Genomic DNA, 17,382 nt, shown 5'->3' with positions numbered 1-17,382 from the left:
GCTATAGACGATAAGTGTTTTTTTTTTTTTTTTTTTCTGAAATTATCACTTTCATAATCTTCAAATTTTTATTATGTTCTAATCTGTTTCATCGTTTAAAGTATTATACGTACCTATTATAACGATTTATAGTCCAAACTAATCGTGACGTGCGCAATACAACTATACACTTATCCGTATAAAAGTGACGTTTATAATATTATTATATTATTATAAAACGCGGGCCGATAATATTGTTTAAATTATATACATCAAACCTTTTATTCGTTACTCGAGGTATTATATAGGTATTATGTTTTATTGGTGCATTGCACACATCGATATTCGACGACCATGAAGCATTGTTCAATATTATGGATTTTTAATAATATATTTAGATAGTTTAAAGACAGACCGTTTTGATATTTTAACGGTTTACTTTTAAAACAATTCCTAACACTTGTACGAGTTTCACGTAAAAAGTGAAGATAACTCTTCTTTTTAAAATATTATTATTTTAGACTTAAGTACTCGTATCTCTGATATCTATATGATTTTATAATATTTACTAGTTGTCACCTGCGTGCTCCACCTCCCAGTGGATAGTTGTTTGCAAATTGTGGGTGGGGCTGTTTCTTTGTCTTATACTATAGTTTTTTCGATCATAAAATGCTTTAAAGTGTACATATCTTATACGCAAAATAATAATAATTTAAGGTGTTTATAAATTATCATAAAATATACGTATAGATAATTTTTTTCTCACATCAATATCATTATTCTTAAAATAATAAAAAAATATATTATATAATAATAGTGAAACGTCGTTTAATGATAACAATCATAATAATTATCGAACAATAACAACATTGGGCGTATTATTTGTGGGTCTTCGCATTATACAGCCAATCAGCGCGCCACTGACGTATACTATACTATTTTTCTATTGGTTATTATTATTTGATGCGTTTTATCTTATCTTAACTATACTCGAATCTCAAGATTAAATATGCCAGTCGTAGTTAGAACGCAGTGATCTATACTTCAAACACCGCAGGACCGCAAGCACTGAGCCGTTATCACATCTCATATACCTAGCTACGTCGACAATAATAATAATGGATTCATCATCGATTATACACACACATTCTGAGGTTAGTCGTAGGAGATTGCTTAATTATACGCTTTAAACAATTGTTTTAATATATTATAATATATAATACATATAAAATACGTCGAAATTCGAATTTTACAAGAGAGACACAAACCTTATTTTGTGTAACTCATTATGTTTCTTTTTCGAAATTAATGTATTAAAGATACGAGTACACCTACTGTTAGTGTAGGAACACTTAGAAACACGTGTACTCTCGGTAACTCGAAGTTCGCCGGGGAAAAATACAATTTGACTTACTAAAAATGTTGGGTTATCAAAAAATGTATTTAAAAAAAAATAATAAAAGTTTAAATTAATTTAGTAGTTTACATAAAAGAAACAAAAAATAATTATTATTTTTAAAGAATTGATTGAAAGGTTATTGTTTATTTTAATTTAAAACATTGTTTTTCTATTCTATTTTCTTAATAATCGATCTGTTTAAATATATTTTCCATACTTTCATACCTTCATTGGTTTCAATATATTTACGTAATTTTTCTAAAGCAAGTGTTGCCTCTTTTAGTTGTGATGGTACAGGGTTCTATTTGCGGATCTTTGACTTCTTCTTTATCATTGCTTAATATATCAGAGACGATATCGTCCTATACATGTAGTACTAGATGTATGTAGTTTTAAATCTGGATAAGAAAATTCGGGATATCAAAATCTTGTTTAATTAATTTTCGAGTTAACGAGATTATTTAAACATTAAGTGTTATTGTTTTTTTAAGAGGAATTTTATTTATTCGAGATATCGAGAATTCCGAGTTATCAAGGTTCGAGTTACCGAGAGTCGACAGTATTATATTTCGTTTTCACTTCAAATAGTGGGTTTAGATACAAATAAATTTTTTCTGTAAAAATCTGAAAACGTTAAAATATTGGACATAATGTTTCCTAACAAAAATGGTTCTAAAACCTCGAGAAAACCGTCACGTAAAACAGTAAAAATTAGGTGACGATATGTTGAACGGTGTGGATTTGTATGCGTGACAAAAAATCGGGACTTGCTTTTATAGGTAGTATAGATTAGTTCGTGTTGAAACTTGCTTAATATATTAAATATATGTTATAGCTTTTTTAAGCTCAATTATATACAAATATATGTGAAAAAATAAAAAACTGCTATAATTCACTCATTATTTAAGGTACGCCATATATTATTATACACATTGTTTGTTTTTAAAATTAACTGTCGTGAGCGCCTATGTCAGTTATCACGAGTATGTCGATTACAAACGATGAATAATAACTTGTCGTGCTGCTTATTCATATATATATTATGTATTGTATATAATATTACGCATTTTCTATCATTCGTATGAAGATTTTTTCTTTGAAATACGGTTTTTTTTTTAATATATATTTTAGTTATTGGAAGAAACACCACATGTATGTCTGATTCTGATCGTGAAAAGTCCAGGAATTCAAATTATTTTACAAAAATATATTTTCTCAACCACAAACGATTTACACGATTGTTGTTCAAAGGACGTGTGACGTACAATACTACATACAGTCGTTTTTTTTTCTCAGACAATTTCCTTCTATATACCATTCGGGTACGATTAATAATTTCAACCGATTTCGTCGTGATAACCGTTACTATAATATGGAAAATTTAGTATACTATACTTATATTTATAACCATTTGCTTAAGAATCATCATTAATATATAAAACAATTATACGTTAAAAAAAAAATACTGGCGACTAATCTAAATTACTTTAACGTCCTGGTAATAACTAACCAAAGAAGTGCGCAGTAATTCGCTAATACAATATAATTTATTTAATGTTTTCGGAGGGTATCAATAAAAACATTAATGGCCTGAGTCGGCATTATTATCCACACGGAACACCGTAAAGCCGAAATAAGTCCCAAACTATATTATGATAGTTTTATTGAAAATCACCGGGCATAAAACTTACGACTCTTATTACGCGCGCGACATCCTATAGATGCGATTTTAATCACGATAAAAGACGCGAAAAAATAATTTAAACGATCCTATAATATAATATATGAATACATATAATACGTATGATATAATATTATAATATTATAGTATACGTCACGAACAGACTATATTCATTTATATAGAAATGCACATTGATTGATAATATACTCAAGAGCGTACTATATGACGTGTAGGTACTTATTATATTTAAGTATAAATATAATACTATCGCAAATGTATATTTAAAGTAAACCCATTATCGTTAGTGATTTTTAACGTATAATTGTGCGTCGAGTGTGTGTTTGTCAGGTATAATGCGCGAAGGTCGCAATTTATTGTAAAAACATAAAACATTTTTAAACAATTTACAGCATTTGAAACCACGAATTTCGATGTGTGTAAAATCATATTCGATTATTGATAAGATTTTTTGTTGATTCAGATGTAAGTTAGAAAGTTAGTAAGTGGACTGCAAAGTCAACGTTAATCGTCGACGATAATTATTCACACTATTATTATTACTCTCTTTAGTTAACCACAATACAGAAAAACATTTGGTCATAATTACGTTTTTCTAATACAATAATATCAGCTATATTTCAATTGAAACATAATACTTACAGTTTATTTTAACTAACGCAATATTGCACTGTTTAGTAAACATTACTCTTATATGGTTTTATAGTTTAAATGGCATTGTATTGTATTTAGTATAATCATTACGACATTCTTTTAATAGCTTTGGTAAATTTTACTTAACTGTTTTTTATAAATTTTATATGCTAGTATAATATTATATTGTAGTACTTATATTCATATTTTATTGAATATTAATGTAATATTTTGACGTGATTCTTCAAATGTGAGCGCAGTAAGCTTTATAACTATACAAATAATTTGTAATAAAAATAATTATTACATAAGATTTTTATTTCCAAAATATCCAGTGATACTTACTGGTATAATAACAAGACGATACTTGAAGTTCTTCTTATAATCACTCACAGTTTACATAATAGAAGTTATTCGAGTACCTTATAATTTTTGACGTACATTTTATGGCTTAATAAGTGTGCTCAATAGGTCAGATGACACTGAGATTAAACTTATTTTTTGGTTTAAATTGATATATCAAAGTTTTTATAAATACTTTAGATGATAAATACAATATTTATCTAAATATTATTTATCGATTAAATTATTATTATTATTTTTTTATACAGTTACAATATAATTCTAAATCTAAAAAGCTTAAGATTATAATATAAATATTATTAAATATGCATATAGATATGTAATATACATAATAATTTTGTGTTTAATAACTGTGATTTTTACATTGGTTAAATTTTGTTAATATATTTCAATTACATAATATTTACTGGGAAATTTGTTGGTACAATTTCAGAAGCATTTAAAGTAGATTGTGCTTTTGGTAGTTGAATTCTTTCTCTCTCAACCTATTTCCATACCCCACTTTCTATTTACATTAAAAATACCTCTTTACATATCAGTTATTTTCTATTTTAAACTAAAATTTAAAAATTATTCGTTTGAAATTTTCTTTTATGACACAACCTACTTAATAGTTAATACTAACGTCTTGGTTAGATCAAAGTTAAAATATTTAAGCGAAAACTTCAAAAAGAAATGATTACGAATATCGTGTTTCAATTCTATCTGTATAGTAGTGTCTGTTGTTTTGTCCAAAAAATGAAAAAAAAAAAATGAGAATAAGTGACCTTATTATTTTGTTCTGTAATTTATCTGACAGAATTATTTGTGTTAACATGAGTATATATATATATATATATTTTAATACAAAATAAGTGTAATTAGTTGTCATACCGAGAAAAAGACCACAAAGGGTAGTCTACCTGCAAATAAAATTTACATACAGTTTAATCGAAACTAAAATACGCTAATGTTTGCGTTTTCTATACCAATGTAAGTAGTCAATTTAAAGTTTATCAATAAATTAAATGTAGTTCATCGAAACATTCTATCGCGTCCTGTCAAAAATTCTATTCGCTGTACTTTGATAATTATTGATAGTTTCTGTTTTTGAAATTTGATTGTAAATGTTCCATTAAATTCGGTAATATACGTTCTTGTGTCAAGCACTAATACTGGATTGCTTATCAAATGATGTTACAAATATTGTGCAAGTGCACTTCTATCTACAAGAAGTACCTATACGTATAAGACAGGCAGCGTTACTTATTACTTCTAACTTCATTATATAGCTTCCATGTACAGTATACTGTCATTTATAAGTATTAAATACTTTGAACACAATATTAACACCTCGTTCAAAATTGGAAGTAATCGATTTAAATTATCCCCTGTTGTAATACTCATACTATAAATACATTTTTGAGTTGACAGTGTCACCTACAAATTACAAGTTTAAACTTTTAACCGCTTCATTTGCGCCTTCTTTAAATCAAACTTCACGAATTCCATAATTTCACATTGGCGTCATGGCAACAACGATAATGACTAACGAAAGAGTTTCACAAACTATAGACGGCAACGCTTTTATTAAAAATAAACACAAATTAAATATAATTAGCCAGACTCAAACTTTAGATTACATGCTCACTATTTCTGGATATATATAATATACACTCGCGATCTTGCGGATCACAAAACGGCTGCAGAGAGACACTTCTTTCATCCTGTCGTCTCAGCGTAGCGGTGATTCATAATAAAAAACTATTTTTTAGTCACAGCATATTCACTTCATATTTTAAATATACACGAACACTAATTAAAACTATCATGCTTAAAAAATGCCGTTCTCTCTATAATATACCTTTATGAGTTATTAAATATTTGTAAGCTACTGCATGTAATATATTATATTTATTAAGTCTCCAACACTTGAAAAATAACACGAGTCAATTTTAAAAAAATTGTATAATTTTGTATTATAAGTCTACTACTTCAAATGTCACCAGATCCAATGTACACCTGAAATAATTGTACGTGGATTTGAAAAATAATATAATTATATATAACGCTAGCCTTTCTAGACCTAACTCGATCTTTAGACAGGCCTGTAATTATGGCTTGAAACTCAAACTATGATCACTAGAACTCCAAAATTACTTTTGAAAAATGTTGAAATAGTTATTTCTTTTCGAAATTATAATCAACAATTTTTAGTTTCTTGAATTGTACTGTAATTGAATAAAAAATATATTTTTATAATACTATAAAACCAGGAAATTTTTATACATTATGTTATGACGGCGTAATGTAGTAATGTATAGGCTATTCATACAACTAATACACATATTTTATTCAATGTTATTATTTAATATATTTAATTGTATAACATTATTCAATTAATTTACAAAATAAACTGTTATTGTTATTTTATAAAATATGGTATGAAAAATCTAGGAACTTGGAACAATCTTTAGAAATTTGTTTTTTTTTTGTTTTATGGAAATTCATTTTTCGTGTTTGACATAAATTCAAATATAACTGTACAGTGACACAATATTATATAAATAAAAATTGAAGTATAATATTTCCATTATTTATAAGAAGGACCCGTAAAGTTGATAAAATAAAATGTGTATAATATCTACTTGAAACATTTCAAAATAAAATATATCATACAGGATTCATCATATTATCAAAATTATTATTTTAAAATAATTCTGTGATAATTTATCGTAAATATCAATAAGTCTGTATTATTGATATATACAATAAATGGTAATAAACAGAAAAAAATTTGATATATTTTAAATATTTATAAGCGTATTCAAATTAAAATCATAGAAAACAATAATTCTATTAAATGGAAAATTTAAAACACAAATAGGGTAAGGGATAAAATTTAAAAAATAATGTTTTATTTACGAAAGTAAATGGGGTATATCGCTCACCAATTATTATTGACGTAGAAGCAGAACCTGTTGAAATCCAAACAAAGCAAAAAAAATTGTACAATCTACGATGTTATAAGGCAGTTGATTTATAAAGGCTTTAGCAACTTTTTTTGAATTCCAAATAATACTATGTTTTTGAATTTACATTTTTCGAATATCCCAATCAGGTATTTCAAGTTTAAAATATCATAAAACAAAATAAAAAAAATAAGGATGTCGTAAATTTATAAGTTGTTAAAACTTTTTGCTCTAGGACGTGATTTATTCTCCAATAAATAAGATACACTTAGGATTGTGTTTTTAAAACGAAAAATAAATCGTTTTCAAATTAAAAATAATATATTACAGTACAAAAATATTATACCTATAATCTATACTATAGATCTATGCAAATGACTATATAACTCTCAGGTGGCTTATTCTCCACACAATTATTACAAAGCTTGTTGGGACTTTAAAATATTATTTTAGTGTTTTATAAAATAATTTATGATGTTTTATTGGCTATTTAATTTCGTTATTTATTACTTATTATTACAACATACCGTTAATAATTATAAATTATTATTATTATTAATATTGTTATTACCATTGTTTTAACTTTTTTTTTATATATAGATTGCGTCCAATAATAAATTATATAATACGTGAATGATCAAAAATTGGACAAAATATAATATTATTGTGTATGCGTATTGTTTTGTGAGTTTTTTTTTTTAATTTATGGACAGCAATAGAATAGATATTATTATATATTGTTCAGTTATAATATATGTGCCTTTTTATTATTAATTCACGGTTATGCGTAAATTAATATTGAAGTGTATTTTTGTTTTATTTTTAAGACATAATAAGTGTCATTAAATTTTGGTATTTCATTATTCTATTTATAATAATAATAGACTTTTACATTGTTATAGTTAATACAATTACAAATAGTTTAACGTCTAGATCTAATAATAATTATATAAAAAAAAAAAAAAAATTCTTATGGTTTGAATTTGTATCTTTCCAAAGTACTTTAAACTACAAATTACTTACTTTTTGATGAATGAATGATTATTACTTCTATCGAAATTGCATTGTTATATTTATTTTTTATTTGAATTGGTCTTCATTAGAAATCTTGAAACTTATTTTCCAATAGCTTATGATTCATTCAAGTATATTATTAGGTATATAGATAGCTCCAATAGAAGTAACTACTGTTATCTGTAAAAGCATGCCTTTATTACATTATTTTTGATTATAACCAAATTCCAAAACTATTGGCATCTTGCTGTTGAACATTGTGGTTGTTCAAATTTTAACACAAATTTTTTTAAGAGTTTTTATTTTTCAAATTAATATGTATGAATGGTAGGTTAAAATGTAAAAAAACAATCTCTTTCAAAAAGTTACTCTAAGAATTATTTTATAAAATCTTACAATAATTTAAAATTATTCAGATTTTAGTTTTTTTAATATTTGCACATTGTTAAATGTGCTCATATAAAACTCTTTTAAAATATAAATCAACTATATATTATAGACTTATATACAACTAATTTTAAAAACCAGATAAAAAATTAAACATAATTTTATTTTTGTACTTAATACCGATTTTTAAATATGCGTATAACACATTATAATATTTAATTGTATAGTGATTTTCAGTACAAAAAAAAAAAAAAATGTTGAATTTACTTTAATAAAGTTATGCAGAGGAAAAAGATTTAAGCAAATTTATCAAAAGAAGGTATGTAAAAGTATTCAGTAGTAGGTAAGCATTACCATTTTATAGGAAACAAGAATGTTATTCATAGCATTATAATAATAAAAATGCACTATTTATTTTCATTTTGTATCTTATTCGTTATAATTTAATATGTGAGTCTACGTATTATTTATAATCGATACACACATTTAATGCAATATTAATAATTATTTATAATATAAGTTTTTAAAAGTTCAACTCAAAGGTATTATATTATCACTCTAACATAATACCTACACATTTTATTCGTTAATACAGTCTAAATATACGATGAAATTTCGAATTGGAAAAAAAATGTTTGAAAAAAACAAACGTCAATAAAACACGCAGTTTGATACTTGATATTCAAAAATAAACTATTACAGTAGAATAATTGATATATAGGTTATCAAACTCGGTCAAATATCGGTTTAAATAATTCTTTTTGATTTGATTTATTTCTTGATACAACTTATTATTCTTGTAAAAGTTTAATTTTTAAAAAAAATTCTCATGACGGTATAATATGCAAGCAAGTTATTTTGACCATTAAATAATGTATTTTCGTTTATCTGGAAATCGTTCGGATAATATTCGGGACGCCATTCGTATAACATAATATTATACTAATAAAATATTTTTTAAATAAAAATAAACTCCCGCGAAACGATTGGTTGGTAGGTACACACGAACGAGTGTTATGAGTGTATTCAGTAATTTTTCGTGATGTGAAAATTTGAAATTTTATATTTTAATATTTCTTTTGAATGACGTGCGAAGTGAATCGTTTAACGATTACGGATCACTACAGTCAAAAAGACATGATTAATTGATCTCGAGTACGACTTAGACTTACTCAAATGCACAAATAATATACTACGAAACTGAGCTCTGAGCTATATTGTATTATGTTCATAATATTATTATTATTTTTTATACATTTGCGTATTATATACGCCTTAAAATCTACGTTTTCGATCTAATCTCCGTAAGGTACGATGTGGTGGGGTCGGCGGTCGCGGTATGCACGGCACTAGAATTTTGCATTTTCGAGTGTTCCCCCCCGCCACACTCGTGCGGTGCACCTCGATAATAATGCCACCACTCAGCGTTAGTCTTATATATATATATGTATATAAAAAACATTAAAAACAATTAACGTGCCTCGAAACCTCGAGAGTCATCGCTGGTGGCGGGTAGAGGTCGCGTACCCTTCAATTTTGTACACATATATTTTACAATAGGTCACGAGGGGTTCTTATTATTATATTAGTACACGTATAACACAACATTTCGTAATATAATATTTCTATAATATACAGGAAATAACACGAATAACAGAAATAACTGATAAATGTAATTGGTTATGAATAAATCATTTTTTTTTTTTTTTTTATCAAAATATTTTATTTTATCTTATATACTATACATATTATACGTGTATTTATTGTATTATAGTTATTAATATTTATGTTTATAAAATAATTTTTCAGATTTTATTGCTCATAATAAAAGTTTCTTTTTTTTTTTGTTAAAATAGTAAATTATAATCATATTATAATTATAGCTAGTGACCTACAATGACAAAGTGTTTTGTTGATTTATTATAAAACCAAGATATTTAAACTGTTTTCCGCAAAGCTGTAAGGGGTATTGTGAATATTGGTCAGCGAAGCTGCGCCTCGGTTGACAATAACGATAACGGTTCTAGCGATACCAAAATTAATATCTGATTTTATTCTAATCTTACAACGTATTTAGATTTCCGCTTACTACCCACGACTAAATTTCTTGTTTTATAATCGATGTAAATAACACGATTTATATTTTAAATAAATAAATATATTCACTTTATATATATAGATTGCAAATATGACGAAAAATTGCTACGCATTAGTGACCAGAGAAAAGTCGGATAAAAAAGTTGGAACACGAGTACCCGCGATACTAGATATTATTTCATATTTTTTATCGATCGAAATGGTAAATTATTAGTTTATATTATTATATTTTACGCCGTCACTGTTTTAGTAACTATAAATCGACATAATATTTAACAATTACTGAAATAATTACAAGTCAGCACTAAAATTAAAATTGTTAGGTCGCATGCGATATTGATATGTGTACTATGTAGACCATGGTCGTATTTAATATTGACGTGACGACATCCCATTCAAAAATATTATAATATGACTGGACTACAACAGTGTTTCCTCTCCAAATTGTTTCTTATACTATAAACCTGCATTGGAAAGTGTGGTCGTATCGTTATGGCGCATAGTTACTGCAGTCTTTGAATCGATGCTTCGTTCATTTCAATCATTTGTAATTCGGTCGTTCACTGGCCTGTAGAGTGGATCCTCAAACTCTCTACACATTTAATGTTCGTAATAATTAGCCGAAGAAATATTTACGTAATATATTTTATCTATAACTCAGTTTATTTACATATCATTTTACGACTCGTTTACTATTCTATAATAGTTACACTTTTTTAAACATAGTTTCCACATATTTTTAAACACTACAATTAGTTAATAATAATAATAATAACAGTTGATAATACAGAATATTATGTTTGATCTTTTATATTTGAACTTAAAAACAATATGCGAATAAAAAATAAATTAAAAAGATTTGCCGAAAAATCGAGTTCAATACGTGTTAAATAAATTATATCGTAGTAAATATACGTCCGATTTTTAATCATTAAAATTCAATTCGCATAATAATCTCTTTAATTTTTTACAAGACTCAAGACTTTTTGATTTAACATATTATTTCAGTGTATTTTAAAAATGTCTAATCTTTGATTTATTGACAATTTGATTATAAATTACTGTTCATAACTGATTTTGCTTTTACAGGTATTGTTAGTATTCCAAAAATGATTATTTTCATTTATTGAATATAACTTAAATTACGCAAAGTTTTTCTGTTCATATACATTGTCAATCGTCCATCACTACGTCTAACCTTTAGATACTCTCAATATAAATAAGGTACCTATTATTATTGTCGTTGTAGAGCGCGATAGACTGTCGTCGAATGGATCGATTTTTGCTTATAGTTGGAATCAATTTACGATTAAAAATCCGAATTACTCTTTTGCTAAACGATTCTCGAAAAAATATTCCGAGTATTTTCACAATTTAAAATGATCACGATTCGTCAATCAAAAAATGAAAGCTCGTCAATAAACTCAGCACGATCAAATCTGAAACGGTCATCATCACAGGTCACATGTACTATTATAACGCGTAGTACGGCCTAAAGTGACGTTTATCGTTTTCGCTCCAATAAAACGATAACTACTCAATGAAAGTAGTACTCATATCAGCAGTATGTATAATTCTATGTATTGTTACTTCCCCTACTCACCGGATGCCATCACAATTTGTCTTCACGTCTCCTATGATATACGATACGTGATAAACGATATTCATCACACTGATGTCATTTTATACGGAACACTATTAATAATATTATATTAATTAACTTGGCCTATGTTGCAGGTATATGCATATAATATATGTATATCGACGGCGGTCCGTACCAATCGCAAGCACAAAGCACGGGCATTGCAGTGGACGACTGCGGTCGCCCTTTCTCGTCAACCGCCGCTTTGGGACACAAACAGCGCGTAACTCGCGTTCGCTACTTCCACCCCATCCATTTACGAGAGAAGTGGGATGAGGGACCGAGCCGGCTATTATAGGGCAAACGACCGAGAAAAGGCCACGACTAACCAGGTTCGTGATGACGACCACCACCACCGGCGACCATTACGAGTGACGGTATGTAATTAGAATATTAGTATTTTGATCTAATGAAATCTCAACACAGAACATACTATATATACACCCGATTTTGAAATTTGCCTTCGATGTTTCACCCTCCCTACTCATTCGACACCGATTTTGGCGGTCGACGACAAACCTCGATCAGAGTCCACCCAGTCCACGTAAACATAATAATATAATTATACGCGCGTAATACGTTTATGCACACTGATTGTGTGTTTCGTACAATACTGCTGGGCATATTATAATATTATTGTTAGGCATTCGATTAATCATATAGATCAGTGGCTCTCGACCTTTTGTAGATCGAGAACCTCTGATAAAACACTTTTAGATACCACGGAGACCCCCTTACCAGTTTTTCTCGAATACTTTTTTTTTACATCTCATATTATCATAACCAAAATGATAATAATTACTTATAATTAAAAATTACATAAATAGACGTATAACAAAACGTATAGGTACATTTATAATTATATCTTGTCACACGTATTGACGTATCACGTATGTTATGTGGTAAGGTTGCCGTGGACCATAGGTTAAGAACCACTGATTTAAATGATTTTCCAAACACCTCCTGTGGGTATATAATATATATTCAAGTCATGTTCGTTTATGAGTTTATGACTTGGTGCGCGAACGAGTAGTCATATTCGTAAAAGTACTATTAAGCACGTAAATTAGTTTCCACTTTAAAACAATTAAAAGTTTCTTACGAATGTGGACAGACGTTTGTAGTTTAAGACTTTAGAAAATACTGTTATTACAATATTAAGCACTTATTACCTGAGCAACCGTAGTATAAAACTCGATGAGAGTTAGCGATTTGTACAGTCATCGGTTCCATGACTGCAGACTTTAATATTGATATGTAATATTATGTATAACATTTACAATGTTCATCCTCAAGAGTAGTTTCATCAACAGTGATCGTATACGCCTATATTATAATATGTTTTAGCGTTTTAACTCGATTTACAATCTACGAATAAATCTGTTAAATTTGGTTTATGCGTTTCGTTTCACTGTGTGCTCAGTAGTACAAGACGCAGACGTATATTGTCACGCCTACAACTTGCAACCGTGTCGTACACATAGCTACCCATTATTTATAAGAGTTATAGCCAACAATAGTTTCCAGGATTCCGATTCAAAGTCCTACGCACCGATACAAAAGACGAAACTCTCCGTTTCGGTTTAAAAATGTCCACTATTATTGGCTTTGCAACACTTCACTAGGTATTATATTAACAGTACTATTGCGCTTCAATAACCATCGTGGATCAATGATCTAGCAAAATAACCGATTCATTTTTCCGCTGAATTTTTATCCGAAAATACTCCGGTCGGTGCAAATATAAAGTTACAAAATAACCGTGTCGTCTTGACCTATTTATCTAATAATAATAATAATAAAACGTATACATAATATTATTAATTATATCATATTATGTAGTATCTGTAACAACCACAGGACGAAGTCCCTTCATCATTAAGAGATATATTAATCATATTAATTAATGTATATTATTCTACTATCGGTTATGTTTATTGATCGAATACTTATGTAACATATATAATACGGTTTAAATAAAAATTATGTTATAAATACGTTGTAGGCGTGGGTACAAATTATAACACAATACGACTTACTGTGGTGCGAGTAGCGGAAAGGAATGTAATTTCGTTAAACGTTTATTTATTTTTTTGTCTTCACACGTCTGCGTAATAAACAAGTGTCAGCTGTACATTCGACTTCACTAGGGTTATTTTGTCGTCATGTCCAAGGGGATGTTCTGACGAGGAGGTTTTTTTCAAATATTTTTTCATAAAATAAAACATACACACACACTAAAACTCTAAAACGTTCTGTTTAAATCAAAATATCAATTAATTTCACACGCTATATGTTATTTTTATTCGCGAACGACACGATAAAATTTAATAATGATGATCCGGGCGTTCAGTGTTAATTAATTTTAGTTAAAAAATCATCAAGTAACGGGAGGGCGGCTTTAGTGATTTTGTTACATTTAAAAAGAAACACTTTTCACGGGCTTGGTGTCCATACATATATATATTAATTAATTAATAGTTTTTTTCACTCTTTTTTTTTTTTTTTATTAGTATTTTACATTTTATATAATATACTGATCCAATTATCCCTTTTTTTTTTTTTATTGCAACATCCTTTCGACATATGTATAATAATTGTGTACATGAGTGTCATTTATGCAGATTGAATATATGTATACATTATAGATGTAACTTATAAACACGATATTTTTTTCATGCAGTAATTTATGGTTCTTTTTTTTTTTTTTGTTAAATTTATATTTTACGAACGTAAAAATGTAATTATCTAATTAGTGGACGAAATAGTCTACGTGGTGAAACGAATGACGTAGCGAATCTTAATTAATCATTGTTCATAAAAAAAAATATATCTATATATTACTTAGAAACAACCATTCGTACCTACACATTACCCTTGATATATAGTATATACATAATCCAAAATACGTATATATTTACATAAATTCATTTTTGGCGCCGTATTATTGTATTTTATTCATAAATATAATGTGTGATACACTGATACACCGTCATAAGTATTTATATTTGTTTTTGTATTTCATAAACAATAATGTTATGGGAACGGTCTGTGGACGCAATCGGAGTTTATGATTATAATACGATTATTACGAGCCATATTATAAGGAGTATAGAATATTATTATGGTCTTATTAAAAAAATAATTGTACTGAGAGATATTCAATTATAAGTTTTATTTATAAATTCGATTAGTACACTACCTACTTACTTCTAACAACAACGTTTTAATATAATTGTCAATGATTTATTGATCATAGTAACTTTTTATTATTTCGAGTTTGACAATTTATATTTTAACGGTTGAATAATGACATTATTATAAAATTTAAATTATTAGGTAAAAGCAAGGGAATTCAAATATTTTTATTTTTATTCGAACAAAATGAATTATATTATTTATAGTAAGCATATGATTATGTATTTGAATTAAAAACATTTTTTTTTCAATTTCCATACTTAATAGATAAAAAAAAAATAAAGCTATTGAAATGTATACTGTGTAAGAATGTATATAAAAATCCATTGCCCAAATTCTGTATACGTTCATATACGTTACATACGAATGAGTACGATTTGGATAACAAACATTCATAAACGTATACATTTATGTATGGCGTATGTATAATGCATATACCTGTTTACATCTTAAATTTAATTTTAAATTGTATTGCACGTTTATTAATGATGAGAAATCAATTACATTATAAAACAGAAATATAATGTAAATATAATCAAATATATACTTGAACTTTCATCAAGAAATTAACCTTTAGTTTGAATGGCTGAGTTATATTGGATATTCCATCTTAACACAAATACGAACTAATGCAATTATACAAAATCATAAAATCATTCCAATCAAAAATATAAAATCTGTTTTTTTGTCAGACGTGAATAATCGATTTGTTAAATTCGCTCATACAAACGTTTCCGAATATATGCACACACAGACATCAAAGTTATAGTTTTAAACTCTAATTACTCGTTCTAATGTTAACTAAAAAATAATGAAAATATTTTTACAGCAGTGAATGTGAAAACATTAAAATAAACGTGAAAAAACATGCCAACAACTCTCTAGAGAATTTTATGATGACTGCGGGTTCACGAATTCACAATAACCAATACCGAAAACACGAAACAACAAAGAATTAACTAACTGAAAAAAAAAAAAACAATTAGTATTCGTAAAACAGCACTGTCTATATTATTATATTATACGTGAATTTCAATATGTCTACATATATCGTATAATCTGTACAAGAATCATTAGGAATGATAAAACGAAGACATAGATATGCATATAAAGCAACTTGTGTAATGATGAAATACAAATCATGTCTTACATTACAATGAAGAACTTGTACATACCGAGTAAGTTGACGTCGACTCTATCACGAACTTTTCTCTTTATCGCGCACCGACGACACTGAATAATATTCTCCACCTCTTTAATCTTTACGATCACTACGACCACATAGATCGGACGTGGCACGGGAAAACGTTGTATGAGTTTGGCACTGACTAGCACTGAAGGTATTCCGATGTTATAAGGTAATATTTTCCTTTCCCGTACAATATAACTATATGACACTGGGATAGGGGTTGTACAATTGTTCTAGGTTAAAAACTGCAAAACTGTACACACTGTAAAGGCATTTTTCGATGAAATACAACCTCCATTACAGGTAAATTATATTGTCTTATAATAGTCTTACCCTCCACTCCTTAGTAAAGATTCTACGAGCGTGAGATTTTACTGAGACACCGTTGTTTATGTTTCAAATTGTGTACGACTTATTAGTATATATACATTTGTCCATTGAACTATTTATGTAATTGCAGAATTAGATACATATATTATGAATTTTATGGTTGACATCGTAATATATAATACTGTTATTTTATTTATTTTTCAAAATAAAAAAAATCAGTGCTTTATAAACATTAAATTAAAATATATAGCAATACATCATAGCGTAGTTAATAAATCATTTAGCTGCAAATTGCATTAATTTTAAATGACATTTAAACATTAAAACTGCCACTGTATAGACAAAGTTGTTACTCTAATTTTAATTAGTAAATAAACTTTGAAAGAAGTATTGCATTTTTGTTATGCTGTAATGAAATTTATTCCATTAAGATAACATTTAGCGTTTGAGAAACGGATTTTTATTCTGAAAAAAAAAAATGTATTTACTAATAAAATTAAA

The 17,382-nt window shown here is 27.5% G+C and overlaps 1 long non-coding RNA gene across 1 annotated transcript; it reads left to right on the top strand.

The window, feature by feature from the left end:
* Positions 1-923: 923 nt before the first annotated feature.
* LOC126550921 (uncharacterized) lies at positions 924-16,702 on the top strand. The gene is made up of 3 exons (XR_007604960.1): positions 924-1,133; positions 12,260-12,541; positions 16,192-16,702. It is a non-coding gene; the product is annotated as an uncharacterized LOC126550921 (long non-coding RNA).
* The last annotated feature ends 680 nt before the right edge of the window (positions 16,703-17,382 follow it).

The sequence above is a fragment of the Aphis gossypii genome, chromosome 3 (assembly GCF_020184175.1).
Source record: "Aphis gossypii isolate Hap1 chromosome 3, ASM2018417v2, whole genome shotgun sequence".
Classification (NCBI taxonomy): domain Eukaryota; kingdom Metazoa; phylum Arthropoda; class Insecta; order Hemiptera; family Aphididae; genus Aphis; species Aphis gossypii.
This window is presented reverse-complemented; position numbering and strand designations above follow the sequence as displayed.